The 27,994-nt window shown below is 59.0% G+C and overlaps 1 long non-coding RNA gene across 1 annotated transcript; it reads left to right on the forward strand.

Moving 5' to 3' along the window:
- The first annotated feature begins 2,794 nt into the window (after positions 1-2,794).
- On the forward strand, positions 2,795-5,062 carry LOC116184811 (uncharacterized). The gene is made up of 2 exons (XR_004149491.2): positions 2,795-2,869; positions 4,626-5,062. It is a non-coding gene; the product is annotated as an uncharacterized LOC116184811 (long non-coding RNA).
- The last annotated feature ends 22,932 nt before the right edge of the window (positions 5,063-27,994 follow it).

Consider the following 27,994-nt stretch of genomic DNA (forward strand, 5'->3'; position numbering starts at 1 on the left):
TAGGTGCGTGGGTGTCGGGGCGGGCAGAGGGAGGCTCAGGGAGGTGCCTGCCCGGGCTGGCGACCTGGTCGCGCTGCGGTTGACCTGGCGGCCACGGGAGCGCTCGCCGTGGGGGCGAGCCGCGCTGGAGCGATGCAGCGGGCGGCATCTCCGTCGGAGGAGTTTACCTGTCTAGAAACCTGCACGCACCAAGCTGGTCCCGGCTCCCAGAGGGGGTCCATGGAACTGGCCGCGGCCCCGCTCTGAGGCAGGAGGGCTACTCTGCCGCCTTCCATATCACTTCTTGCGTTCATCACTAGACCGCTCTAAGTGCTAAGTTTTTTTTTTCTTTTTCTTTTTTTTTCCTAAGCCTGCAAATTAAATTCAGCGCCGCTCTCCTATTTTAGTGTCTGTTATGTTAATTGCACTTAGCGCTGGGGCGCAGCTCGCCAGGGATGTATGAAGGCCTCGGAGATTAACCGCAGACTCTTTCTCGGACTTTTCTGAGGCAGCAGCAAGTTCCGAGGGACTTCAAGATCCCATGTGCTTTCGGGGCGTGCCGCTGCTGGCCGGCACCTCTAAACTCGGGGCCAGTGACTCTCGGCTGGCAGGTCAGGCTGCCAGCAGCTCCCTGTGCACCCGCAGATCTATTTGCGTAAGGATTTGCATTGCGGGACGACAGGTATTTTTCCTCCCTGTGGATGGTAAAAATGCAAAATTAGCGTGACTGTTTCTAGGCAGAGAAGCCACGACTACGTGATCTCGCTGAACCTGTCGGTTGTGCTCTCTGGAGCAGCAGGGAAACCGGACACCTTTATCAGTGACCCCCGAAGCCGTTCTCCCGGGCGTTCGCTGCATTTATCGCCATCTAACCCTAGGCAGCCCGCGAGGGCCGTGTCACGGCCCCTTGCCCTGCCCGGGATGTCTGTGCGGCTGGCTGTGCCCCGCGGTGTTGTTACCCGGCCACTCCGGGAAGGAGCAGGCATGTGTTTCCCGGCATGTCCCTTCTCCAGCGTCTACTTCATCTATTCGTTATCAGGGGACGGCGTGTGGAGTGACTGAGCCTAATAAGTTGTCCACTTGTTCATTTCAGGAGCATTGATTTCTGGTTCCAAGGCACTCTGTTCTAGCTCTGGCTACAGCTGCGGGGCATTTCGCAGCTGGTCCTTCGCCTAGACAAATATCAGCGAGAATGTGAGCGTTATTAGCCACATAAATAAATCATTAACGTGCACACAAATGTTATTTTAGCATAACTTCCAGGGAGAAAATATCCCGGCGGAGCAAGGCGGCCAGGCGTGCTACCTTGAGCCGGCCTCGTCGCGGGCTGCCCGGCAGCGGCGGGCGGGGGTCGGCGCCCCCCGGCACGGAGAGGCACGGCTCTGCAGCTCCCGATTGAACATTAACAGGGCCGGCCGGCGTGGCACGGCCGCAGGGCCTTGCTTCGCAGACCTTTGTCTGCTCTCCCGAGGCCGGGCGGGGACGCCGGGCGCTTTACTCCCCAAACGCGACGGCACTAATGAGATTAGCGGCCGGCTGGCCGCGGCTGGGGCCGGGAAGCGCCGAGCCCGCGGGCACAGCCCGGCCCGGCCCGGCCGCTGCGCCTCGTTAGCGCGGACCCAGGCCAGGCACGACGCTCGCCTCCGGCCTCCCGCGAAGCGCCGCCGGCTCCCCCCGTGCCCCGGCGGCGGCTGCCGCTCCCCGCTCGCCGCCGCCGCCCGGGCCGCGCTCGCCCTGCCCCGCGGAATCCCGCGGGTGCCAGTAAAGCCCTGCCTGGGAGCCCTGCCAAGGCGGTCTCGCTTTGATATTCCGCGCCACGGCCGCTCCTCCGCTTGCTCCTAATCACGCAAATGCGAGCTTGCCCCGGCGCTCTCCGTAATAAACACCGAGCGCGTTTCGCTGGGAGCCCAAAGTAAATAGTGTATCGGAGAAGCGGGGCTGCGCTGGGAAGCAGAGATCTTCCACTTTTTCGCACTTAGCAACAGACTGAGGCGTCGTGCGCGCCCTCCCCGAGCCAGGCTCCGTGTGATTTACTTTCTGGTTGCAATGCAGATACACACTTGTCAGTTCAAGGGCAGGACAGAAACTGTGCAAGCGGAGTCTTGTGAACGGAAATCTCCCATTTACGAGGTTCTCCTCCAGCACCAAAAGCCACCCTCCAGCACCTTTGTTCTGCATGCAGCTGCTTTTACACACACACACACACACACACACACACAGCCACATCACCATCCAACCCTTCTTCCCGCGTCTCACTCCTCAGATGGATTCTCAGTTTTTTCCCGACTGACCCTGGGGGAGGCGGTGGGGGGGAGCAAGGGGGAGGGAGCCCGGGAGAGGTTGATGATGAATGACAAGGCAAATGATAAGAGCCGAAGCGACAGCAAAAGCAAACAGAAGTGGTCTCTCGCAGGGCCCAGAACCGTCCGCGGCCACGGGAGTTGTGCCTGTGCCATGAAGGCAGGGTTGGCCTCCGCAAGGCAGCCCGGCTTCTCCGGGGCGAGATAAACACATTTCGGTCACGTGGCGAGTCTATACGGTGCCGTGCTCCTATTTGCCTTCCCCGCTCGCTTTTCGCTTCTCACAATAACATGCCATCCGCCAGCCAGCTCCGAGGCTAACCTCACCTCCCTGGCGCCCGGCCAGCCCGCCCCGGCCCGGCCGCGCAGGGAGAAGCCGCGACTCCCGTGGGGAGGTTGCACCCCGGCCTGGGGCTGGCAGCAGCCCAAGCCAGAGCTGGGGAAGCGCCCGGCTGCATCCCGGTTTGGGGCTGGAACGGGAGTTGGCTGCACGGGGGCGGAAGCAGGGGCCAGGACTGCCAGATCCCCAGGACAGGGTTGAGGAAGAGCGCGGTGTCCGCGCAGGGTGGAGTTTCGCCCGGGGACCGCAGGTGCGGGGCGTATGCGGTGCCGCTGACTTCAGGGCGGGGGAACCCCCGCGTCTCCGTCAGGATCGTCCGGGCGTAGAACGGGCTCCGAAGAGAAGTGGGGGGAACGGGGCACCCGCGGCGAGACGCCAGCTTTGCTGTTTTAAAATGGCTGAAAAGGGTGTCCCCGGGCATCCCCTTCCCGGGAGCAGCCGCGGCGAACCCCGTCGCCCCGAGCACCACGGGCGCCGGCGGCGGCCCCGGTTGGTTACGGGAACAATGAGCACCGCGGGCGCGCCCGGTGCCTCCCCGCTGCCGGGGCCGGCCGGGGGCAGCGCCGCGGGGCCGGGGGCGCAGCGGGCGGGGGAGGCGTTCGGGGGGAGCGGGAGGCCGGAGCCGGCCAAGTGCCCCCCCGGCCGGCGGAACGAGCGTGCCGTTTAATCCCTTTATCCCCGCTCGCTGGTGGCGGTGCGAGCCGCCGGGCCGGGAGCCACCCGCCGGCCGCCGGGGAGGCAGCGTGCTGGCTCGGCTCCGCAGATGTCGCCGGGTGGGAGCAGGGAGCCGATCCCCAGCGGCACCACCTCCACAAGGGCAGCAGCCCCCCGGGACCCGGACACCGCCTGACCGCGCACCGGAGGGCTCGCTCCCTTCGGAGCCCCCGAGGGTTTCCTGCCGTCGGGCACCGCAGCCGTGCCCCGGCACCCCGCTCGGGGCCCGGCCGCCTCCCGGTCTCGTTCCCGGGGCCGGCCTCCCTTCTGTCCCCGCGGGAGCGCGATCTGCAGCCTCCCCTCTGCCCAGGGCTCCCCGGAGCCGCTGGGCGAGCGAGGAGCAGCCCCGGTGAGGTGCCCAGGTTGCAGCCCGTGCTCCGAAATCCGGCAATTATGCAAATGCCCGGGACGCTCTCCTCTCCCCTTTGATCTGAACTTCCTCGGAATGATCCCTTCTCATTACGGGGCATGAAAATGCCTCTCGGACGTGTAAAGTGAGCTACAGAGCTCCTTTCATTCCCTTTTGTTACCCGCACCGGGCTCGTCTCTCCAGCCCCGCATTCCCCAAGCGCCGGGAAAGAGGACGGAAAGGGGCTCCCGGGGGAGGCGGCGGGACGTGGGAGCAGCCCGGGCCGCCGGTTGTCATGGCGAGGCCAAGCGTCTTCCCAAGTTATGTGCGACTAATGGGTTTGTGCCCCGCTCGGCTCCGGGTTCACCTTTCCCCCCGCTGCTCGGCTCCCCGCCGACCTCCCCGCCCGTGCCCCGGGAGGCAGCGGCGGCGGCGGCCCCGGCCGGGCGGCGGAGCCTCGTCCCTCTGACTCACTGCCTGCACATCAAACCCGCCGCGGGGTTCGGAGCGGAGGGAGGCGGCGGAGGACTCCCGTCGACGGCAGTGCAGTCCTCGAGCGACTTCAAACTCCATCTTCTGCTGCGCTCCTTGCCACCTCTTGTTTCAGTTTTGATAACTGAGGCTAAGGAGGCACTGAATGTATAAGAGGTTTAGAATGTCTACGCAAACGTGGATATGATTTTCAAGACTCCCAGGAGCCATGGCTGGGATTTTGTGTTATCTTCTTTTTCTCCCTTCTTTTTCTTTTTTTTTTTTTTTTTTCTTTGAAAGGATATTAAGAAAGTTTATGCTGTCTTGAAAACTACTCCCCTGTAAGAAAAACATTCTGACCATTTGCTGGAGGCCATTTTATGAAACCTCAAGGAGGTTAATAGCTTGCATAATTTCAGGAATGTCAGGTCTCTCCTTAATACCTTCTTCTCATTCTCTGCCATTTACTCAGACAAACCAGGAGCTCTGGAGGCCAAGCACTCCCGTGACAGACAATGGACTCCTACCTGAATCCTCCTATCTGAGGGGCCTGCACCAGAAAACGGATGGACTTCTTCCCTGCTCTGCTCATACACGGTGCTCAGAGAAAACCTGCAACGCGTCTGTGAGACTTAGGGATGCACATGAAAGGGGGCACAGCGTAAGGAGCCCACCCTAAGTATGGAGGTTGTGCTTTTCATTTTGCTGGAATTTGCTGTTTCATCTAGAGAAGCACTGGTAGATGTGGCATTAATGAAATTGTGCTGCTGCAAAACAAAGCTGAACAAACGGGAGGAGAATTATTTGAACTGTTTCTAAAATGTTGTCATGTTTGTTAACAGCTGCTTAACTCTAGTGTCTAACAAGCTCTTGGAAAATAAGTTTATTAATAAAAAAAAGAAAAGGCAATGCCCCTGCTTGCTTACAATTAAATGATGACAGCTTATAATGCATTCCTTTGAGACCTCCAGTAACATCAGGACTCAGGGGACTGGAAATACCTAATTCATAGGTTTTTTAAACCAAGAACGGACTGTTATGATCAGCTGGTCTGACCTGCCACATATCATGGGCCAGTGAATTTCAGCCAGACGTTCTTGTATCAGACCCATAAATTCTGCCTGAGCTTTTAACTTGGCATCCAATCTTGCTCTGAAGATTTTTAAGTAACAGGAAAAAACACCGCTTGCCTCTGTTGTTCCAGTGGTTATGTCCCCTCACTGTTTTTTTTTTTTGTTAAAGTACCTATTTCTGCTCAGAATTCATAGTGCTTCATTTTCCAACATAGGATCTCATTATGCCTTTGTCTGCCACATTAAAGAGATCTTGACTATCAGAAATCTCCCCATAGAGACACTTAGGGCACTTAAAGACTATGATCAAACCAAGTCATAGCCTCCTCTTGGATAAATTAATAGATGGGATTTCTTTAGTCTTTTGCAATAAGATGCGATTCCCAGACCTTGAATCACTCTTCTAGCTCTCTTCTGATCCCGTATTAATTTGCCAATGCACTTTTAACATGCAAACACCACAACAGAGCCGGACACAGTATTGCAGCAACAGCCTCATTCATGTCGGAAGCACTAATGGCGTAATTAAGTTTACTTGTTTAAAACCCTATGCAGAATACTTTTATAGATAGCTTTAGCAATGCTGACTTTATTAAAACCCCATTTAAAAAGTCACCTGTCTTCATGCAGACTAGTGTTGTTCATCAAAATCACAGTGCTGAGCGTAGCTTGAGCAAAGTGCAGAGCTAGCTTAGTTTTACTGGCTGGGGCTTTTTCAGCACTCCATCAGCCCTAGCCTTCAGTAGGGCTTCATACTTTTTTCTTTTGTCTGTAAGAAGCAACTGCTGCATATTCTCACAATGGCACTAACTAGCCCTGGATGTACAGCGACAGAGAAGCGTGGGCAGAGCTTCACTACACCATTCCCTCTTTTCCCCGTTCGTCTCTTGTGGTACCAAAGCCCTCATTAAGTTGCTCCAAGACTCAGGGTAGTTCAGTCCTGTCAGTGCCCCAGTGATGGGGCTCAGTTTTGGGACACTCCTCCCCAGGTAGCTCACAGAGAGATTCCATGAAGGCTTTTTCAGCCATGTCAAAGCGTCTGCTTTCACACCTCAGCCCATTGCCCGTCCACCTTCTCATGAACACTGCTCCAAAAGGTGGACACTGAGCATGGTTAGGCTGTGAGTGACATTGCATTGGGTGCTGCAAGCCCGGACTCTGTTCTGCATGAGAGGTGGCCTGAGATGAAGCCAAAAATGCCCTGGATTATTTGGGCGAGACAGGCTCCCAAAAGCCTCAGCAGTAGTTGGGATTGCATTGTGCTGTGCTTTGTACAGCAAGGATGAAATATCCTGTCCCAACAGTCTCTTTTCATATTATTTGTATGCTCAAAAGCAAAGAATCACATAGGACAGGCAAATTCTAGGAAATGGCTGAGCCTCAGCTTCATACACTATCTCTGTGCTTCCTAGCAGGAGTCACACCTGAGCAACACTCCTTTATTTATTTTCCTCCCAAATTATAGGTCTTTTTTCATGATTCTGATTGGAGATACAGGTTGGTCATGGTCACATATCAGACCAAAGGTGCTTTTCCTACCAAGGGCAATCAGACTGGCATCTTCTAGCTCACTTGGTTTCCCAGGCTGTCCTTACTGAGATCTGTGCCCTAGCAGAGGTTGTGGCACATGCTGGAGACTGGGTGAGCTTAGTGGGCCTGCACCATGGTCACCTCCCAGTGGGAAAGTAGCTATGACCTGCCCAGGAAAGCTGGTCCCCATGTAGGAATGATTCTCCATTTGCACAGAGATGCTTAAGGGACTTGCATGCCACTTATTCTGCCACTACCTCTGGGAATGTGGTGGCAGAGCATAAAGCCAGTGTAACTACACTTTTTATGCTAAGGTGATCTGTGATGAAGTTCACATTACATTAGAGAGCCTGGAGGCTGCTACTGCAATACCTGTCAAGGCCCAGCCTGCATAAACCAACACCAAGACAGGGACAGCTCAGGATCAAGGGTTATGTTTCTTTTATGCTTATGCCCCATCTCACATTTTGCACCATGCAATAGCACCACATCTGCCCCTTTAATCATAAATTATCCATTAGCTTAAATTATTTTTCCCATGACACATAGCACAGCCTTCAAGTCCTACTAGTAGCAGCCCTCCCTTCGTTTATACTTTCCACGTGCCCTCGTTTTACAATGAGTCAGACACACTTGCCCTCTCTTCCTATGACTTACACTTTCCTACCTCAGAGGACACATATATCAGAAGACACATCTGATGGCCCAGTTTATGGATATCCTCTCATACAATGGGCGTTACTCCTTTCCAGAACCACTGCTAGGCAGCCATCGGGTTCAAATCAAACTCTCCATTAGACCCAACTACAAAAAAGCCAGCACAGAGAAGTCACCTTTGTTATAACAAAACACCCTTGAGTTGCACTTAATTCTAGTAAGCAGCACATTATCCTCACTCACTGTACAAAAATGCAATTTATAATTTCAAAAAGCAATAATCATTCAAACCATCAGACCTGCAGCTTTGAGGCACATGCAGGATGGGATTGCTTCTCTTCTGTCTAATTTACCTGCAAGCCACTCATGACAACCTGCACTTGTTTCTTGCCAGGCTGCTGCAGCCAGCAGTATTTGGGTCTGAGTGACTCTTTTGGGGTCTGCTCCCCTCCAGCTCTCTTAGGGGTTTGCCAGTGGTTTTCATGGAGAGCAGAACGAGGCTGTCTGTGTAAAAACCAATGTTGACATTTTCTTGTTTAAATATCATACATCAGAGGGGGGTCACGGGAGCCAAGGCCACCAGAAAGGGTTCCCCCACAAGCTATTATTTCCTTTTAAAAGCACCAGGGAGCCAGCAGTCTCAGCTGGGCCTCACACCCGTTTGTCTGCCCTTCTCTGTGAGCTGGCTGACTGCTGCCAGTGCCACTTAGCAAATACAGATGTTCAGGTCTTTTTCTTTCACCACGGGCCTCACTTATCCCTGTGCAGAGGTCTGCTACTAAATGAATGCATCGTTTAAGCCCTGTTTTCAAGGCCATGTGAAATACACACCCCATCCACGCTCAGCTCACTCTTTGCTTGCAAAAATCTACAGTGCTTTCCTATCAAATTTGAAACAAATGGCATTCAAACTTATTTTAAAAATTAATTGAACCAATACATCAACAACTTTCATGTTTTCAGAGCCTGTACGGCCCTCGCCTGGGAAATTAGAACTGCAGGAGGGTAATTTTGCATTTAAATCAATGGAGCTCTTTTTCCTGACAGGGTTGTCTTCACACTAAGACAAGCAGCTCTACCAGGGTTCCAAAGAAAGGAAACTATTAGGTGTCCTGCACCCACGGCACACCTGATCTCCCTGCCAGGAGAGTTTCCTGGGAAGCTGTGGAAGAGTCACCCTCACATCAGCACCATATGGGGCAATGTTGTTGGGGGATCCTTCTGTGAGAAGATTACGCCTCTGCAACATCCTTCTACACCCTGTACCCTAGCTCCTCTCTTTTCCCATTCATCCAAGCAACACCTCACCTGCTGTGCCTTATTCCATGCATTTTCCCCCGTTCCTGATGTGGGAGTGTCATGCTGAGAGTGAGCAGGCTGTCAGGCTGCTATCAGATGCTGAGCTAGGAAAAAGTGTGTTTGGGGACTGCTCAGGAGAAGGAGCACAGAAAGTGATGGAAGACATGGCCTTTCCCAGGGAGGGAACGGCTGCAGGATTTATCTTTTTATCTAAACCCCTGAACAGATTTGCTGCCAAAAGAAAGATAATCCACATTATGTGGAAACACAATTACATTCACATGAACACACACACACAAACACACACTGTTCCCTTCTAACCACAGGACACAGACTTTGGGAGTGGTGGCCTTGGTGAGACATGGCAAAGGAGCCCATGACTAAGTCCAGGAGCTCACCTGCTTCCCTGTACCACCAGCATAGCACTCGTGGTCATCTGCCTCTCTAGACTTTACAGTTTTTCTTCCATTTCTGGGGCAGGCAGGAGCAATCTGTCTTCTGTGTCTACAGAGTGCCCAGCACTCTAAAGTTCCTGTGTTATGTTCCAGGAAACATAACACAACATTTGTGAACCTGGAAAGATAAAATACTACTCAAATTTAGCATATGTCAATCTCCCTATTTATCTCTGTGTGTCCTGAGCCTTACCCTAGTCCAAAACCTCTCCATACTGTTTTAAATTTTGATAATAAGAACAATGTATTAGATGATGCAAGGCAGAGTCTACCCCAAAGAAACAAAACAGGCAGCATAGACAGTGTTTCTAAGAATAGGAAGGCATCATTTAGGTGGTCATGTAGTGGTCTTTAAGAACTTTTGATGACAAGACTTCTGAAATTGTTTTTCCCCTTCTCAGAAGTGTTCTGAGGGTGGTGAGATGTCGAAACAGTGAAAAAGAGAGACAAGACTTGACAAACTGTAGCTGGGAGAACATCAGAGGTGTAAGCCTGGCTGCAAGAAGGCCTGCAGGCTGGTGGGGATGGGTGCCTGCAGCCTGCTACTTCTTGCAGAATTAAGAGAGGCAGCAAAGGGCTGAGGTTAGATAGAAGAGGGGCCTGGGGTACACCTGTGTTCCAGACTGAAGAAGCTTTCATACCTTTTGGTATACCAGCCAACTTTTCCAAGCCACTGGGGTCTGCCAATTCTGCTTTAGTAATGTTCTCCACTGCTTTGCTTCTGAGGCTCAGCCATCACCATGGAGCAGCACTTCCAAGGAGATTTTTAAATGCTGCAAGGGGACAGCAGTGGAAAGATTATCAGAACCGCCTTGGTCTGAGATGCTGGGACTTAGATCCTTCCAGGCATTAATTCAGTGAAAGCCAGACAGGATCAGGCTGAAAGTGGCACAATGTGCTGTTGGAAGCAAATCCACATAGCTTCAAGTACACACAAACCATTTTCTATGGGACCTTGGAGTGGTTTACAAGAGCGCTCAGGGGACCAGGTGACTTTAAGCATAGTGAATTTCAGCTGCATAACCAAGGCTTAACACTGTGACCACAGCCCTCCCTGAGGTAGCGATGACTGCAGAGGCCAAGCCAACAAGTTGGAAAGGATTGTTTTCCTTTTTCATTGCTACTGTCTGGTTTTCCAGCTTCTTGATTCAAGCATACTGCTTGAAAAGGGATATATGTTACCATCAAAACACAAGCCTGTGTTTTCTCTGTCTTCTAAAATGCTGGATATACCTAGTCAGAGAGCAGCTCCACGCAGGACGTACAGGAAGGTGTGGAGACCCTGGGGCCGTTTTTGCCTACTGCTCTTCAGGTTGCTCAAAAGTTTTTGTCCTGCCTTCAGACAGTGAACAACAAGGCTCAGGGCTAGAAAGAGTGGTGGTATATAATATCTATGCAATATCTCTCCCCTCACAAAGCAGGGACCAATCAACTACAACCAAACCCCATCAGGCCCTGGGAAATGAGTTTTAGTGTTGGTTTGCCACAAGCCTTGTCCCAGATAACGAAGAAGGACCTTGTCTTAAGCCAGTGTGAAAGAATTGTATTGAAACACACATATCTGCTGTTGTCTCATTCTTGCACTCTTCTTTCAGGTGTTTCCTTGCCATGGGAGAGGATATCCCCAAGCCCTCATTCACAAGTACTACAGGACTGCTTCCCAGCCACAGTTTATATTCCGTTTTCCCCAGACAAGAGTTACTCTGACATCTCCACACACACAGAGGGATCTCTCTGAATGCCATATGCATCATCTTTTGCTCTCTTGCTCCCAGGCAGACCAGGGCTCAGCCTGCCCAGGCATGTGCCACACCACACCTCCTCGCCATGGTCTGCCCAGAGTCCATCCCCATTTCCTGCACCTTCCACTGTGCCAACACCAGCCACTTCTGGAGGACCAGAGCAAGTGCTCTGGTGCAGCAAGGGCACATGAATCATTTACCTCCTAGCCAGTCCTCTCTGCTGTGCTCCAGCAGGAGTGGCACAGTGCTCTCGCTCCAGCTCCTTAAGTGGTGCTCAGAGGTACAGGGCAGGTTATAGATTTTTGTCTCTCTCTGAATTTGGGCTCAGCAGCAGCACCTCTGCTTGCGGGGCTGCACAGGCAGCTGGCTTGCTGCTGTGGCCCTTCTCTTCCTCTGCCATCCCTGATGGGTTAAAACTTCCTCCAAAGGCCAGGGGCTGGAGGGGAGCAGAGGGAGAAGGCAGAGGTCCGTGGAACACGGGGTGGAAATCGCTCCAGGGTGCTGGTGACGAGCAGGAAGGCAGCTGGTCAGCTCTGCAAGCACAGGGCAGCCGGGAGCAGGGAGGTGTCACTCGCATCACCTGGGGCTCGGGGGACAAACCGCCCTGGCCGGCTCCCGTCGGGCTCCCGGGGGCAGGGGCACAGCTCAGACACCGCTCCCAGCCCCACGCCGTGCTGCACATCCTCCTCGGGGACCCGGGCACGTCTCACCGGGACATCTCTCGGCTTGCTCAGCCCGGGGGGGACACCCGGAGGAGCCCTGTCCCGCTGCTGCCGTCCCCTGCCCCAGCCCCGACGGCACGGCCCGTTCCTGCCCTGCCCGCCTCGCCTAGGGCTGCGCGGTGGTGCTGGCCCCTGGCAGTGTTTTCTGGCCTGAGGAACGTGGCCCGCATCAGACCGAGCCAAAACCCCGGCCGTGCGAGTCACCCCTGTCCTAGGAAGAGCCTTCGATATCCCGGCTGCCTGGGGGTAGCAGGGAGCTCCAGAAAATACCAAGTGCGTGCTTGGACCGCATCAAAGGTATTTATTTTGATTGTCCCTTGGCTATAACTTTCATCGTTCGCCTTTGTTTTATAGCTGCTCAAGTTTTACTTGCAGAATTAAGACAGATTTAGGGGGGAGGGGGAGGAAGGGGGTAGGAAGCCTTTGTTCTCCGGAGTGTGCTTGTCTTACTTTTGCATCATGTGGCCCGAGCGGCACACACACACACATCCCCCCCGCCCCGACCGTATTTACTCTATCTCGAGTGAGTCCTTTGAAGGAGAGGGCAGAGTCGTCGTTAACCCCCTGCGTGCCTGCTGGGCCCTCCGCCGGCAGAGCCCGCCTGTGGCGGGGCCGCAGCCGGTCCTGAATCCCGGAGCCACGGGTGTCTCTTTGACGGACGGCATCAGTCGTATGTTTGCCCCCCCAAAAAAAGCCCACAGCGGCCATGCCGTGGCGGTCTCCGCTCCAGCAGCATGCACGGGGAGCCAGCGGCGGTGGGCCTCTCGGAGAGAGCCCGGGGATACCCCCTTGATCACTAGCAGACTGGGCTGCTTACACGAGGCTGGAGATGCCTACAAACTCGAAACAGCTGCCGGGCTTTGCTCTGGCCTGACTGCTAAAATACGCCGATCTCCTTTTAATCTGTTTCATATTCACAAATTAAGCACTTAGCCTAGGTAATAAATCATGAGGCAGTTTACGAGGCTAGCAGGAGACAAACAAGTGGAAAGGGAAAACAATCGCCTAAAAGTAGATGCCGTATAACTGAAAGTATAACTCGGAAATGTAACAAATGTAACTCGGAAAACCTAGTCCGCGCTCCCCGGGGCGGCGGCAGCGCCCCGCGGTCCCCGCAGAGCCCCGCCGCTGGCGGGGGCGCCGCACCGGGACCCCGGTCGCACCCCGGGCTCCGGCCTTTGTCTCCCCGGGTACCGGCCGCCCACACCGGCTCCACCTGGGAGAGGAGCCGGCAGTCGGCCTGGAAATAATGACTGGAGCTGGCGATAACCTCGTCTTGCACACACGCACACGGGCTCGTCTCCGGCTGGGGCGGGAGGCAGGAAAGTGATGATGGAAAAAAAAAAATGAAGTGCGGGCTCGCCTCACGCCGAGCCGCTCGCGGGCGCCCGCATATGATGTGGCACTCCCCGGTGTCCCCGGGGAAGGCAGCCCCAGAGGTGCCGGGGCTCCGGAGCGCACGCTCCCGGCCGTCGGGCGCAGGGGAGGGCAGCAGCTGGAAAGTAACTCCTTGGCTAGCGGAGTTATCCCCTGCTCCTCTTTCCGGGATGGCCGGGGGAGGGGGACACCGCGGCTACCGAGGGACACACGCCCCCCAAGCCCCCGCGTGGGGACACGGTCACGGTCACCGGCCGTGGGCGTCGCTGGCGGAGGACGGGGCTCCGGAGGGCAGGTCCCAGCCCCAGCCCGGCTGCTGCGGCGGGAGAAGGGAACCGGGAGGCGGGCGAGCCTGCAGAAGTGCCAGCCGGGCGCTGGCAGCGGGGGGCCGGGGCACTGCTGCCCGCGGTGGCAGCCCGGGACTCCCCGGCGCTTTGCCCAGAGTCACTTGCCGGGAGAGCCGCCAGCCACTCCGGGGCACGACGCCGAAGTCCCCAAGACAAAAGATCCGACGCCAAGACCCCTCCTGGCAAAGTCGCAGCGTGCCGAAAGTATTTCACCGGGGAGTTTCCCCCCTCCCCCGGCGGAGCTCCGCGCCGGGCCGAGCCGTGGCAGCGGGGCCGCCGCCGCTTGCGGAGGGGGAGCGAGCAGGGCAGGGCGGCAGGGCTGCTGTGTGGGGGACATCCCTCGGGAGAGGCGAGGGGGGAGTGGAGCCGTGATTTAAAGGAACTCCCGCGAAAGGGAGCGACACAGACCTGCGGCCGTCCACCGAATCCGATCTGCCGAGCTGTGGGTGCGAAGAGGCGCTGTCAGGGGCTATTTATCTCTCGCCGGAGCGGCGGCTCCGGTCCCCGCATCGCCCGCCGGTAACAATGGCAGCGGCCGGCGGCTCTCCACGCGCCTGGGCGGCGGAATGGATGGCGGAAGATGCCGCCGCGCTCCGCTCACACGGGCTCGTTCATGCATCCCTCTTGGCCAGAACCTCTCGCTACTGCCGCTCCGCCGAGAGCTCTGGCCCGCTCCCCCACCCCCCCCTGCTCCTCCACCCACCCCTCACAGCCCGCCCTTCCCCAATTTTCCATTTTCAGGACTTTGGCACGGAGCCAGACATGTCAGGAGGGGATGAAACTTGACACAGAGATCTCAACCCAGAGCGATTTCCTCCTCCCACCCCCCCCCCCTTCCCACCTCCCCCACCCCCGTCCCCAGCCCCTAAGTTAACTTGAAGATAGTTTGGCCATATTTCAGTTTGAAAAGAAGGGGAAATTGCAGGTCACTGGTGCATGGTCGGGCCGGGTGCATTTTTTTAATTTAAAACGGTAGACATCGAGGCCTGAAAAGCATCTGCAAGCCCGTGCACTTTAACTGCTCCTCCCGGCCGCGGCACGGTTAACCCCTGTGTGCCTCGGCCGCCTGCCCAGCTCCGCCGGCGTGCCCTGCCCGGGGGGACTTCGGACCCGTTCGGGCAGCGAGCCCGGCGCGGAGCTGCGGAGGGCGGCCGGCCCGGCGGAGCAGAGCGCTTCGCCAGCCTTCCCCCCCGCCCCCTTCGCCACCAAACGCCGGGGCTGGGTCGTACCCGCCGGCAGGATGAGGCCCCCGGCGCGGAAGAGCGGCCAAGCGAGAAGGAGCCCGCTGAAGGAATCCCCCCGCCGCTCCCCGCTCCCTCCGCCTGCGTCTCCGCCCTCGGGCGGGCGAGGCAGTGCTCCCCGCGGGGCAGCGCCGGGGCCCCGGGCCACGGGAGCGATGCTCGGCTGCTCCTTTCGCCCTCAGCCGGCCCCCTCGGTCCGGGACACACCGGAGGGCTTCCCTCACCCCTGGCCAGCTGGGCGTGCTGATAAGGGCGAGGGATAAGGGGGGGTTGGAGGGTGGGGAGGGGGACGGACGCGGAATGAGGGAGGGAAAACTCCCGAAACGAGCAGAGCAGGGAGCGGAGCCCGAGCTAACTCCGGAGAGGATGCCTCAGCACTTTCTCTATTATGCATTTCCAGCACAAGGAAAGCTAATTCCTCCGCTGAGGGCCTCAATCAGGCATTTATTTGACACTCATGATGCATGAACGGCTAAACACTAGTCTAAGCGGAGGATCAGCCGCTAGTTTATAGCTCGCGAGGTTTTTTTTGATGCAGGTGAATTATGTTGATCTCTGAATGCCTCTTATTCCTGGTGGCGGCCGGGGAGGGGGTGGGGGGGTGGGGAGAAGGGGAGGAGAGAAAAAGAAAACAAGAAGAGGGGGAGTGTGGGGGAGATGAACTTCTTCAAGCTCCTCTACCGCACACCCGGGAAACATTTTGGCCGGGAGTTTTGGCTGGCACCCCTCCTCACGGCCCTCTCCTGACCCGCAGTCTGCCCCTGCTGTTCCTGCTCGCCCTCCACGCTGTGTCCTGGCCCGGCTGAGCCCCTCAGACACTGAGGCCGGGCCGGGCCGCTCTGCGGGGCCTCTCCACGCTCGGCAGGGAAACGCTCCCCCGGGAAACGGAGAAGTAGCGTGGAGTGGGGAGCGTCACGGAGACAGCATGGAGGGGGGAGAAGAGGAGGAGGAGGAGGAGGAGGGGAGAAACCATATGGAGCAGGAGGGAGGGAGGCGACACGGAACGAGCGAGCCGGGAGAGCAGGGGAAGCAGTGGGAAGCCGGGTGGCCGCTCCGGCCCGGGGCGCTGGGGCGGGCGGGGGCAGCCCCCGAGGGACCTGCGGGGGCTGCGGGGCTCGGCAGAGCGTCAGCCAGGCCCTGCTGCCCTCCCTCTCTCAGGGCTGCACTTTCTCTCCAGCTCCGCCACACTCTCCCGGGCACTGCCCTTTATAATTTATTTTTAATTTTTTTTTCCTCCTGCTGGCCTCTTTCCAACTGTTGTTCCAAGACCGAAAAAAAAAAAAAAACAATTAAGTAGGAGTCATGTCTTGTGACGTGCACAATCTCTTCTAACGCCTGAGTTCAATTTTACACAACATTTAATACAAATATTAAAAATCAATAAATCAGGGAGGTTGTTAATGAAATGTTACAGTGAGTGTGTGTCACCAGATAGGATTTTGGTGGGAAACATGTCTGATTTAGCAAAAGCTGAATGCAGTTGTATTATTTATCCTTCTGCTAAAAACAAAAGATAAAGGTGTTCATTAAATCATATCAAATCGAATTAAACTCTATTGGCGGGTCCCTCCAGCAGAACAGAAGTATGAAAAACAGGGGATGGAAAATGAATCTCAATGCATCTCTTGACAACGGAACAGGAATCGGAACGCATTAAAAATAAATCAGAGTGCTGCTGTAGGTCACAACAGAAGGATTCGACTGTAGTGGAATAATGGGACGAGAGCAAAAAGGCAGAGACTACCCTGCAGGTACACCCTGGTACTAGAAGGGGAAGCCAGATTTTTTTAAACGACAGATCACACCAGGTCTGTAAGAAACAGTCTTTACCCCATTCACGCTGCCTCTTCATGTCCCCTTCCCCTGGCTGTCGGGACTGCAGTGCTCCCCAGCTTCTCGGCATGCTGCCAACTCAGCATTTTGCAGGCTGGTGGCTTTGCCTGTCGCCACCCCCACCCACCACCCCTCCCCGGGCCTTTGCACCTCTCCCTTTTCTCCACCCTGGCCGGTCCCCCCTCTCCCTGGCTCGACTCTGCCGTGCTTTAGCCCGGCCTATGGCACTGTTCAGCTATTCCCCGTGACCCGTCTCAGCCCTTGCAGGAGTCCTTGGGAGCCGTCTGCAGAAAGATCTGCCAAAAAGCTGGCAGCTGCCCGGGCTGAGCAGCGGGAGTGCCGCTGGCAGCGGCCGCCGCCCTGCCCGGCCCCGGTCCCGGTCGCAGCTCCCGTTGTCTCCAGCTGCGAGGAGTGGCGTGGGGTGACAGAACCGGGGGACATTCTCCCCTCTGCCGTGATGTGGCTGAGAGATGATGGTGGCCTTCTAGCACTCCTGGGAGCCAGGCCACGGCTCCCTGGAAACTCGAGGGGCGCGGCTCGCTCCCGTTCTTCCTCCCGGTGTACCGAGGCCCCAGCTCGGGCCGTGCTGCGGTGGGAACCATGGCAGCGGCAAGAGGTCGTCGCCTGCCACTGCCACGCCAGGAAAGAAAGGTCTGTGACCGCCGGAACGAGTGTTGCCGGCCTCTTCTCGAGCTCTCGTCCAGCTTCCCCAGGCTTGGACTTTGTTCCCGGGTCTCCTGACACAGCTCCTTTCGTCCTTCTCTGCTGAGGGCAGGCAGAGTCCCTTCCTCACCCCGAGAGCACGAGGGCTTTTTTGGCCCTGTTAGCAACTGGATGCAAAAGTGATGTCCCCTCCGAGCCCTCCGCGAGCAGAGGGGCTGCACAACCCCTGCTCAGGCGGGGACCGCCTCTCCTCCCGTGCTTCAGAAAGGCTCGGGAAGAGCGATCGGAGGAGCCGACCCCCGCCCCCCCACTCCCTCCCCGGGCTCGTTCCTCCCGAAGATGTGAAGGCCAGTCGGGGGTCAGTGCCACTGGAGAAGCTGCGGGATCAGCCCTGCCCTGCCGCCTGCAGAGCCGGGAGTGAGCGAGGCGGCGGGGAGGCTGATGCGCGGCAGCCGAGAGTGCTCGGCACCGCGCCCGGAACGCGCCGCGAGAGCGGGAGCGCGGCGCCCCCGCGGTGCGGCCGGCGGGGCCGACACGGCCGAGCCCCGGCGGTGGAGGGAGCGGGAACCCCGGGCATGGCTGCGAACCCTCCGGCAGACGCCGTCTTGCCGGTTCACGATCGGGAGGCTCCACTCCCGCTCCCTCCACCTCTCCCTTCCTGCCTCCCCGGGGCCGGCCGTGCCGCACAGCAGCGGTTCAGGCGTTCAGCACCGCCGGAACGCGATAAACAAGGGTGGCCATCTGCCTTCCGCCCGCTGCCAGCCCGCCGGCACTGCGCCTGGCAGCGCTCGGGGGTTGCTCGCCCGGCCCCGCTCCTGTCCCGGGGGCGCGGTGAGGGGTCAGGGGCCGGAGATGCTCTCCGCGGCCGCTCCGTACGCGGCTGCTCACTCGCCCCGCGGGCCATGCCGCGGGCTCATCTCGCCGGGAGCGCAACTTCTGCTTCGACCTGAAGTTGCAGCTCCTCTGTTTGTTTATTTCCCCGGCCGCGGTGGCCGGCTGCCAAGCACGCCGACCTTGCCTATTAAAAACCCATTTCTCTTGCCCTGCGCGGAGCAGCAGTTTGCTCGCCGCGCTCTGTTTTTTCGTTAAAATAAAGCGCTTCAAAGTCTGCTCGGGGGTGCCGGGGGAGGCTGGTAATGGGGGGGTGGCGTGGTGGTGGAGCTCTGCCCACTTCACGCGTCCCTCCCGGGGCCACCGCGGTCTCCGGGGCGCCTCCCGGCGCAGTCCGCGCCCGCCGCCGCCGTACGCCGGGATCGCGGCGGGGCGGGGTGACCGCCCCGGCTCCCCGGCCAAGCCATTTCCTGCCCTCCGGATCGCGGCCCCTCGCCGGCGGCCAAGCAGTAGCTGGGTCTGGCTGAGGGACGGCGGGCATCGGGGCTGGGCGGAGAGGTTGGAAAAATCAACACGCGGCAGCGGTGGCGGAGGGCAGCGGCTGATCCCATTAGCCTCGTCAAGCCGGAGCGGCTGAGCCGGAACAGCGGGGTCACCGCTGCCAGGGGCGCCCCGGGCCGCGGAACCGAGTGGCGGGAGGGCGATGCTGGGTTCCTCCCCTTCTTCCCCCCGTGTCCCTCGGGTCCCCACGCCCTTATCAGCCGAGACAGCCGAGGAGGGCCGCGGAGGAGTCCTTGCTGCCTACCCACCTCCAGGGGCTGGAGCCCGACAGCTTTGTGCCGCTGGGCTCAGGGGGCCTTTGCTCCTCGCCACTTTGTTCGGCGGCGGCACTGCCCGCCAGAACGCGCTCCGGCCAGCCCGACCCGGCCGGGCCCCGGCTCGCAGCTCCCTCACCATTGGCACTACCCCTGTGTGCCGGGCCTCCTCCAATACCCGAGGGCGGCCTCTCTCCTCCTCTAGGACGATCTAGAAGTCGTCCAAAGCAAGTTGCTTTTAGAGCAGATACAACAATAAAGTATATTGAAATAAGTCTGCGGTTGGTGAGTTTCCAGCGATACTTAATGGCACTCGTGGTAAACAGTCCCTCTCTGTGCGAGCGGGGAAAATCATCCAGACACAAGCACATTCCACCCTCTTTAGGGCTCCCTGGCTGTTATTATAGTTATTGCATTACTCTGGTGTAAGCCTTTTGTAACTAAGCTTCTATAAAGCCCCGCTTACAAGCACCCTGATTAGAATTTTCCTTGCCAGTAACCAAAGGCCACCCGCTTTCCAGTGCTATACAGAGGGAGCCGTCAACAGCCACCCCTCTGAATGTACGCTTTGTTCCTGGCAACAAGGAAACGAGTGGGCTTCTATTGGGGAGAATGCAACCCTTCTTTTAAATATCACACAGCGAGAGCTGATGGGGTACTGGGCTTCGGAGAGGCTGCGATGGAGGGAGAGAGACACGGCGGGGTCACGGGAGCGCGGAGTGGCCGAGCCCTAATGCTACCCACGAAGCGGCTGCCACTCAGCGATGGCCGGAGGATCATCTGGCTGATCCCGGCTCAGGGGCGGGCGGGGACAGAGCCAGGGCCTGGAGGGAGAAGAAAAAGAGAACGCCGGATAATGGTTTCCCAGCAGCACACTCCCCTCTGGCACTCTGTCTTGCAGCTCTCCAAGCAAGGGGAGAGCAGCAGTTCGCAGGCCCGGGGTGGACCCCAGTGCAGGGAACGGTGGTGACCTTCCTAGGAGCTCACCCAACACACCCAGCATCCCCATCCCAAACCCGCCCACCCACCCCACCGCCCCTCCAGGGATGCTTGATGCCCTGGGAAAGTGAACGCCGAGTGAGTGTAGGACATCACCATTTCTGCACACACGGCTTAGCTGCCGGGCACCCCCATTTCCAGAGAAGAAGAATCCCCCGGTGGCCGGGAAGGAGCCCGGCTGAGCCGGGGCGCTCCCTGCGTGCAGCTGCAGCCCTGCAGGCGTGCCGGCAAGCGGGCAGGAGGTGAGCGGGCAGGGCAGGCATCCTCCTCCGGAGGGCTCCGCAGCCGGCCCAGCCATTGTGAGCGCCCGAGAGCCCGTCCCGCCGGGCGTAAGCGATTAACTGTGCTGTGTCCAACACGTATGTTAGTGACATTACTAAGGAGGTGAGAGCTTGGCGCTCAAAGGGCCGAAATGCTGGGCTTTCGCTTTCGTTCAGGATGTGTGTAACGCAGTCTTTTCTCAGCTCGTCTGATTTTTAACTTCCTCTAAAGCTCTCTCTCTTTTATTTCCTTTGCTCGCAGAGCAGCAATGAGAGACCGAGAGGAAACACGCTGCTGCTGTGCAAAATGTGGACCATGTGTGGGAACTATTTACTCAGAGTGCAACTGCAGGCACCAGGCGAGGGGCTGGCAGAACCGGGGGGCGGTGGAGAGTGAGGCTACGTCTCTCTCACACTTTACCCCCTCCTCTTGTCTTCCCTAAAGCCAAACCACGTCGCTGTGTGTGTAACGGTGCGTTTTACTGACTTCTCGCTGAGCTTGTGTTAGGGTGCGTTTTTTTCTTTTCTTTTTCCAGTCCAAGGTTTTTACGTTGTGCTTTTGTGCCTCACCCACCTCAAGCCTCAAGCAAAGGGTTAAATCTTCGGAGCTCTGCAAGGAACCAGAGTTTAAAAAAAAGAAAAAAAAAAGAAAGAAAAAGGCAGGGAGGGGGGGGGAAGGAGTAAAAGCGTGAAGAAGTGGGCAGAGAGGGCTGCACGGTCCCCTGATCGTCCTTTTGATGGCTGAAAAATAATAAAAATCATTAATAATAATCCCTAGCCCTTTTTTTTTTCTATTTGGCTGTACCAGGAAGTGCCGCTGGCCTTGAAACTCCCTATTACTTCTCTTCCCCCAACCCCTGTCCTTTCCTTGGGAAGTGAGAAGAAAAAGGTCTGCAGCTGACAAATATTATCCATCCTTTTCATCGATCGGAGCATATACAGATGTGATAGCTTGATGTACGCTGCAAACCGGCTGATCCATCGCTTTCTCCCTCTCTGGCTGGCTCTGGTTCGGCCTCCTCCTCCTCCCCCTTTGTTCTTCCCCCCCCCCCCCCCCCCCGCCTTTCCCTCTCTTTAAATAGATTTCAAGGCGCTGCCTGTTGGAGAGCAGCTCTCCAGAGAGAGCGAGCTATTGCTTTCCTGCCGATAGCCTCCCCCCTTCTCCAGTTTCCAAACAGAAAACAATCCCCGGCCCGAGGAACCTGTGCTGGGCCTGGCGGAAAGAGTTAAACTAGCAGCGAAGAGCGAGATAAGGAGGCAGCTCGCTTCACCATCGCTTTCGAGTCCTGCGTTTAAAAAAAAAAAAAAGAAAAAAAGAAAAAAAGAAAAAAAAATTAAACTAAATAAAAATAAAATATAAATAAATAATAAACAAATAAAAATACATTTCGTGGCTCCTCGTCTTGTACCATCACGAGGACAAGAGGCAGTTTATCCCGGAGCATTGCCCGACCTGGTCCCGGCGGAGGTGCCCCAGCCCCGGGCGGACCGGCACGGCGCGGCTCGGAGCGGGCGGGCGCCTGGGACGCGGCTGGCGGCGCGAAGCGAAAGGGTTAAACCTCCCCTCCACCGCCCTCCTCTCTCGCCAGAGAATAAGCGCTCGCACGAAGCGTTTCTGAGGAGGCAGGCTGCGAGCAGGCCTTTCGCAGGGGATCCATGGCTACCTCGGTGCTCGCCACCGAAACGCTGACCCTCCCCTGGTGCCCTGTGCTGCCAGTGCGGGCCGCTACCACGCACTTGCCACCAGTTTTTCCAAAGGTTAGCCAAGGTCTCCGGTCCTCGCAGACGGGAGGCATTATGAAACTGCCTTTGTATCTGCAGGAACTTACATAAAAAACAGGCGAGAAGGGGGCGAAGGAGAGAGAGCCTCTCTCTGCAGGCGGGGAGCGAGCCCGGGCGGCGGGCTGGGGGCTCTCCCCCGCGGGTGTGGGGACCCCCACGTACATCTCTCTCCGCCGGGGCACTGCGCCGCCCGGCAGGCAGCTCGGCCGCGGAAGAGCCGGGCTAGCCCTCTTCGCCAGCCCCCCAGACCTGCCCGGTGCTCGTCCGGTGCCGGGGAGAACCAGCCGGCAGCGGGGCTGCCGCGGCGAAAATGGAGTGGGAGGAGGGAAAAGTGCTATCCGGAGAGCTGTTGTGACAGATGCTAAGCTTTGCCCTACGCGTGCTGGTGAGAGAAGGAGTTAAAAGCAAGCTGCTTTTTCGATCGAGCTGCTTCCCCGAGCGTCGGAAGGAGCGGCTTGCTAGAAAGCCGTCCATCAGCAACCAGTCCAACCTGCCCGTGATAATATGCGATCAACACCAAATCACCCCCGCTAGGCACGATCCATCATCGCTACGATGCAATGGGCCCTTGTATGGATGTGTCTACACGGGGGGCGGGCGGGGAGAAGAAGGGGAGGGAGCGGAAAAGAGAGAGGGAGAGCGTGTGTGGATGTGTGTGCGAGGGGGGGACCGCATCATTCACCGGAATGGGAATCGCCGCCTCCCCCGGTTCTCGGCGAACGGAGCTGCCCGAGCCAGCGGAGCCGAAACTTGCTGGGCCGGGGCTGAGCGCGGAGCCTGGCACACGGCCCCGCCGCCGCCTCCGACTGACATCAGCCTCCCCTCCCCCTCCTCGCTCCTCCTGGGCAAGCTTGACTGGCGTAAAATTAATAATTAATAGGGTGAAATTGATTAAAGGGCTGGGCGCGAGATGGGGGCGCTCGGAGAGCCCTTCCCCTACCCGGTCGCTCCGCATCCGCCTCCCCGCCGGCAGCGGCCCGGGAGCGGGGACTGGCCGCCGCCGGCGAGCCAGGGGAGCTCGGGGGCAGCTCAACCCGAGCAGGAAGGAAAAGGGCGGCGGGGACCGGGGAGGAGGAGGAAGGCGGCGGCTGCAGCAGCCAAGCCCGCTGGGTGGCTGGCTGTAACCGAGATCGGCCGCACGGGCAGCGGCGGCGGCAGGCGGGGGCTGGCCCGGGGCTGGCTCGGCTCAGCGCAGCTGGGTGTGTGTGTGCGTGAGTGTGTGTGTACAAAGCCGGGTCCCGGGAGCTGCCCGAGGGCGGTGCTCGGCAGCACAAGGCCAAACCCCCTGGGCCCCCCCGCTTCTCCCCCACCGTGATCAGTCTCTGCCACGGAGGGAGTGGGGAACCGCAGGGGACGCGGCCGGGCCAACGCACGCCTCAGCCTCCAGCCCCGCGGAGGTGGGAAAGGGTTAAACGTTGGAGGGAGACGGGGAGGAGGACGGGGGATGGGGAGCGAGGGAAGGGGGGCCGCCGAGCACAGCGCTGAGCGCAGGGAAACCACAGCGCACCTGGGCTCGGCTCGGGAGCCGGAACGAGCCGCCGCCTCCTCCTCCCTCTTTCCCTCCCTCCCGCCCTTCCTCCAGCTCGGTGCCTGCTTGGCCCATATCGCGGCTCTATCTCTGCAGCAGCGGGAGCTCAGCTCCTCTGTTTCTATCAGCTGCTCCCTCTAACCCCAGTGACCCAGATAAGAGCGGCGGCCTCCCCCCACACCCCCGGCCGCAAGCGCGCCGGGGGCCCCGGTCCTGCTTTCACCGGCCCTCCCTGCCCTCCGCGCCGCCTCCCGCTGCCTCCCCGCGGGGCCGTCCCCGGCCGGCCGCCTCAGCCCCAGCGGGTTCCTCCCGGCCCCGTGGCTCCGGCCCCGACCCCCGCGGGAGGCAGCGAACCTGGCCCCGCGCCCGCCCCTTCCCTGGGCGCTTTCGCTCCCGGCTGGGGAGGGCGGCGCTGCTCCCCGCTGCCCCTCTCGGACAGCTTGGGGTTATTGTTTGCCTGCGCTGCGTCAGCCCGCCGTCAAAATAATAATTAAAAGCAAAACAAACACCCCGATCCGGTCTTTCCTGGACACGCGGGTCGGAGCCACCGCAGCCCAAGTGTTGTTATTCCCGGGCTGGAAATAGCCCCGGCTCCGCCCTGGACAATCGCCTGTCAGAGGCCTCTTCTCTCCCCTCCCTGGAGGCCCTTCCCTGCCCTGCTTTATTTACTTTTGAAGTGTCTGGATTGATGGAGAACTGCGAACGGCACTTTCTTCCCCCGGCTCCCTCCTGCACCAGGGCTCCGCCGGAGCCTCTTACCGCACCCGGCGCTCCGCGCCAGCATGACCCAAGATAACCCGGCCCCGGAGAGGCCAGGGCGATCGGGGGAGGGCGCTTAACCAAACCAAACCAAACAGATCGATCCGTCCGCAGCCGGGGCCACGGAAGCCCAGGGCGGTGGTGGGGGGGTGTCGGGCACCCCTCGCAGCAGTTCCCGGACGGGCGGGGGTGAGCTGCCGTCCCAGAGCAGCCCGTCCGCCCAGCTCGCCCGCCGGGGAGGGAGGGCGGAAGGGAGATCGCGGCGGGGCCCGTAACGACACAAGGGATAAACACCAAAGTTATCACCAGCCGTGACCAAAATAAATGCCTGTGATAAAAAAGCACTGACAGGATGATCCATTACGCGGGTGTCACTGCCTACAACGAGGTTCAATCAGATACGCCGGTTGCCGTGGACAACGGGGGAAGCGGCGGTACCGGGCTGACGACTTTTCTGGAGAGGCGGGTGGTGGTTGCCATCAGGGAGGTGACACGGCACGATCTGCATGAGGGTGGCCCGGCATCGCGGCAAGGAACAGACCGCATCTTCCGCGGCCGCCGCTCGCCTTGCGGCCCCTCCGCTCGTGCGGGAGGCAGCCCCGAACCACCGGCACATCCTCAGGGAGAGGAACGCCGTCCCTTACGGGCGGCCCCGCGGATGTGCACACACCCTCCCATCTGGGATGCGGTCGGGTCCCTGGGCGGTTCGTGCCCGCCTCGCCCCCGCTGCTGCAGGGCCGGGAGCGCAGCGCGGCGCCCCGCGTCCCTCCCGCAGCCCCGCGGTGCAAATCAATGAACGCTTGTTCCGTGCGGCGCGACCCTCTTGCGAGCGGTGCCTGTTATGAGTGGGGAAAGGGGGAGAGAAGAAAGGCTCTCTGCGGACTCCTGCGCACGTCCTCGCCTCCGGCGAGCTGCTCGCAGGTGCCGGAGCGGGGGCAACAGGGGCCGGGCTGGCTGTCAGCGCCGCCGGGAAGAGCCGTACCCCGGAGCGCCGGGCTAATCGCATGGCAGGCCAGCTCGGCGGCACGCCGCGGCCCCGGGCGGTGCGATTAATGAAGGCTCAGAGGCAGCAGGGATGGGCTAAGGGCCAGTCTCCCTTATGCCACATTCCTCTGGATCGGGCCGGGCCGGAACTTGCCCCACACCGGGGAGGGGACGGCGAGAACAAGGTCCTCCGAGCCTGGTGGTGGGGGGGACAAGCCCTTCTCCCCTCGCCGTACACAGGATTGAGCGGCCTTTGGGAACGGCCGTGCCCCAGGTGGGGCTTGCCAGGGAACAGGGGACGATGCCTCTCCACGCCCGCGGGAGGAGCGATGCCAGGGCCCTCCCCGCCGGTGCCACGGTGCGTGACACGCCAGCCCCGTGCCTCTCCGGGGTGAGAAACTTCCTGGCTGCTAGCGACGGGTGCCTGCGCCGCTGCAGCGCATCTTTCGGTCCCGAGATTCCCCCCCCGCCCAGCGTAAACGCATCCCCCCCGCCCCCGCTGCCCCCTTCCCGTCGCCCCCTTCCCGTCACGATTTAATGCTTTTCATGTTCTTCGGCAACTGCGTTTCCGCAGAGAAACCCCGGCGCGCTCGCAGCTCGGCTGCTCAGCTGTATTGTGGCGAGCTCAGGCACAGCCGGAGTGAATCCATTACGCCTCGATCCTACAATACAGGTTTATGCGGATACCCTCTGATTTACATTTAAAACAGTGCACGGGCATTGTCTGCTAGCCTGAAAAAAAAAAAAAAAAAACAACACAGCCCCGTAACTTCAAATGACCTTCAAAGCAATGCAATTAACTCGTAATTATCAGTACACGCCTTTTAGAAAAAGACACAGGTGCTCGCCTCGGTACTGTTCCACCTGGTTTAGCAGCCTCGTCCTACCAGGGAATGCCCCCGTCTCCCCCTCCCCCGCTTTGGAGTCCCCAAATCTGGGACTCGCTCCGCCGTTCCTACATGTCGAAACCTCCCTTCACCCTCCCTTCCCCCGCCCGCCGCCTGGGCTGAGGGACAGCTTGCTCAGCGCGGCGAGGCTTTGTCACACCGCCACACACACACACCACCACGGCGCTGGCTGGTGCCGGCGGCGGGCGGCGTGGTCGCTTTCCCGGCTCCCACAAAGCGCTCCCCTCCCGCAGGCCCCCGGACCGCAGGCCACGCAGAGCCGAAATTTAGGTTAATAGGATGGGCTTTGATCCGTGGTCCCCTTCGCCCGCCCCTCACCCCGAACGACATCGATCCGCTGCATTTACTCCCGCGCCGATCGGCCCCCGGAGCTCCCGCAGTCACTCTCTGCGCGACCGGAGAGAATAAATAAATATTCCCGAAACACCCAGCCGGGGGTGGCCCGGCCCTGCCTGCCACGGCCCCGCGCACGAGTGGCAGAGCCCCGGCGGCTGAATGTGCAGTGTCATGATGGCTCCTACGGCCCGCGGGCAGTCCCGGGGGCGACACCGGCAGCGGCGGGGACAGGGGCAGCTCCGGGGGGGCTGCCGGTCCCGCAGGAACCGCCACCACCCCCCCTTCGCCCCTCTTTTGCACACACGCACACACAAAATAAATAAATAACGAGGCGGCTGGAGCCATCTGGGGTTGGATGGCTTCTCATCTCATTACAGAGCATTAGGAGAAACAGGCAAATATACAGCTATTAAAATTAATCGCCTCGCGCTGTCAGCTGAACATAATGGAAATTATTTATAGGCTGCCTACGATGCCTTTCTCGTCACGGAGGCTTGGTGCGGAGAGACGCACTCGCGGCTCCCAGCACACAGAGGCGTACGGGCCGTGCGGGGGTCGCCGGGCTCGACTCGGCCCCGACCAGCGAAGTTTGGGAGGTCAGGGCGGGGAGGAAGAGGGAAAGGGAAACGGAAAAGAAAAGCCAGCGGTAGAGGCGCTGCGCTGAGCGAGTTAAGGTGGCTTGTTTTCAGGTGATTGCAGGGGAACGGGGGAGACGCAAAAGGGGCAAACTGCGGTGCTGGGGGGCTCCCCGGGCTGCTCTAGCGGAGCGTGCCCGGGGCGGTGAGGGGCAGGGTCCGGGTCAGCGAGCGGGTTTTTCCAGTAGGAAATCTCCTCTGCAAACAGCACACGGTGCTTAGCAGGCACCGTGCGATGCGACGAGGGCACGCCGCGGGAGGGGGCGATGCGCTTCCCGAGCGATCTGCCTGCAGATCTCTCCTACCAGAGGAAATGTTAATTGTCAGCCCTTCCGCTTCAGCCTCTGGAGCGGGCTCTCGGAGCTGTTTGCTTATGCTCCCGGGGAGATGGGGGTCTCTTCCGCTCCGGGAAAAAACCCGAACCCACATCGACTACACTGAGGAGAGCTGGCCTGTTTTTCCGACCGAGCAAGAGAATGTATTTGGGAATCAAGGGGAAACGCTGCCCGTGCACTTGCCGTCTCCGTCCGGGGTCGTTTTGGCCAAGACAGCCACCTCCGGCTCGGCCGGGGCGAACCGCCTCCTGCCCCCGCAGCTGTGGGCATCATCTCTGTGCTGTGCCCATGTGAGGACTGAGAGCCACTGCAGGGGCCGGAGGAAGCAAAGTACGGCTGCCACGGGCAGCGGGAGCCGCCGGGGCAGACCGGGTGGCACCTGCAGGGTCGGAAGGAAGGTGCGAGAAAGGCCGAGTTGAGAGGCTGGAAGCGCATCTTCGCCAGGCTTGAGAGGTTAATAAATACACCCGTCCCCTCTTCCCAGCCCGCCTGAGGCTAAGACTCACAGCTCAGCGGGTAATTGACAGTCTCAATCCAAAATTGAAACATGTGTTAACAACAACGCCACGCATCCTAGGAGCTACCCGGGAGATCGCCACCTCACGGTCTTTATATATTATTTGAATCCACCGGAGGAAAGTGTCACGAGATTTTCAGAGCACGTTTCACCCCTACCTGTAAATCAGCTCTTATCACTGCTGGCTGCTCAGACTGAGCCAGCCTCTGCTCT

Source organism: Lonchura striata, chromosome 2 (genome assembly GCF_046129695.1).
Source record: "Lonchura striata isolate bLonStr1 chromosome 2, bLonStr1.mat, whole genome shotgun sequence".
NCBI lineage: Eukaryota > Metazoa > Chordata > Aves > Passeriformes > Estrildidae > Lonchura > Lonchura striata.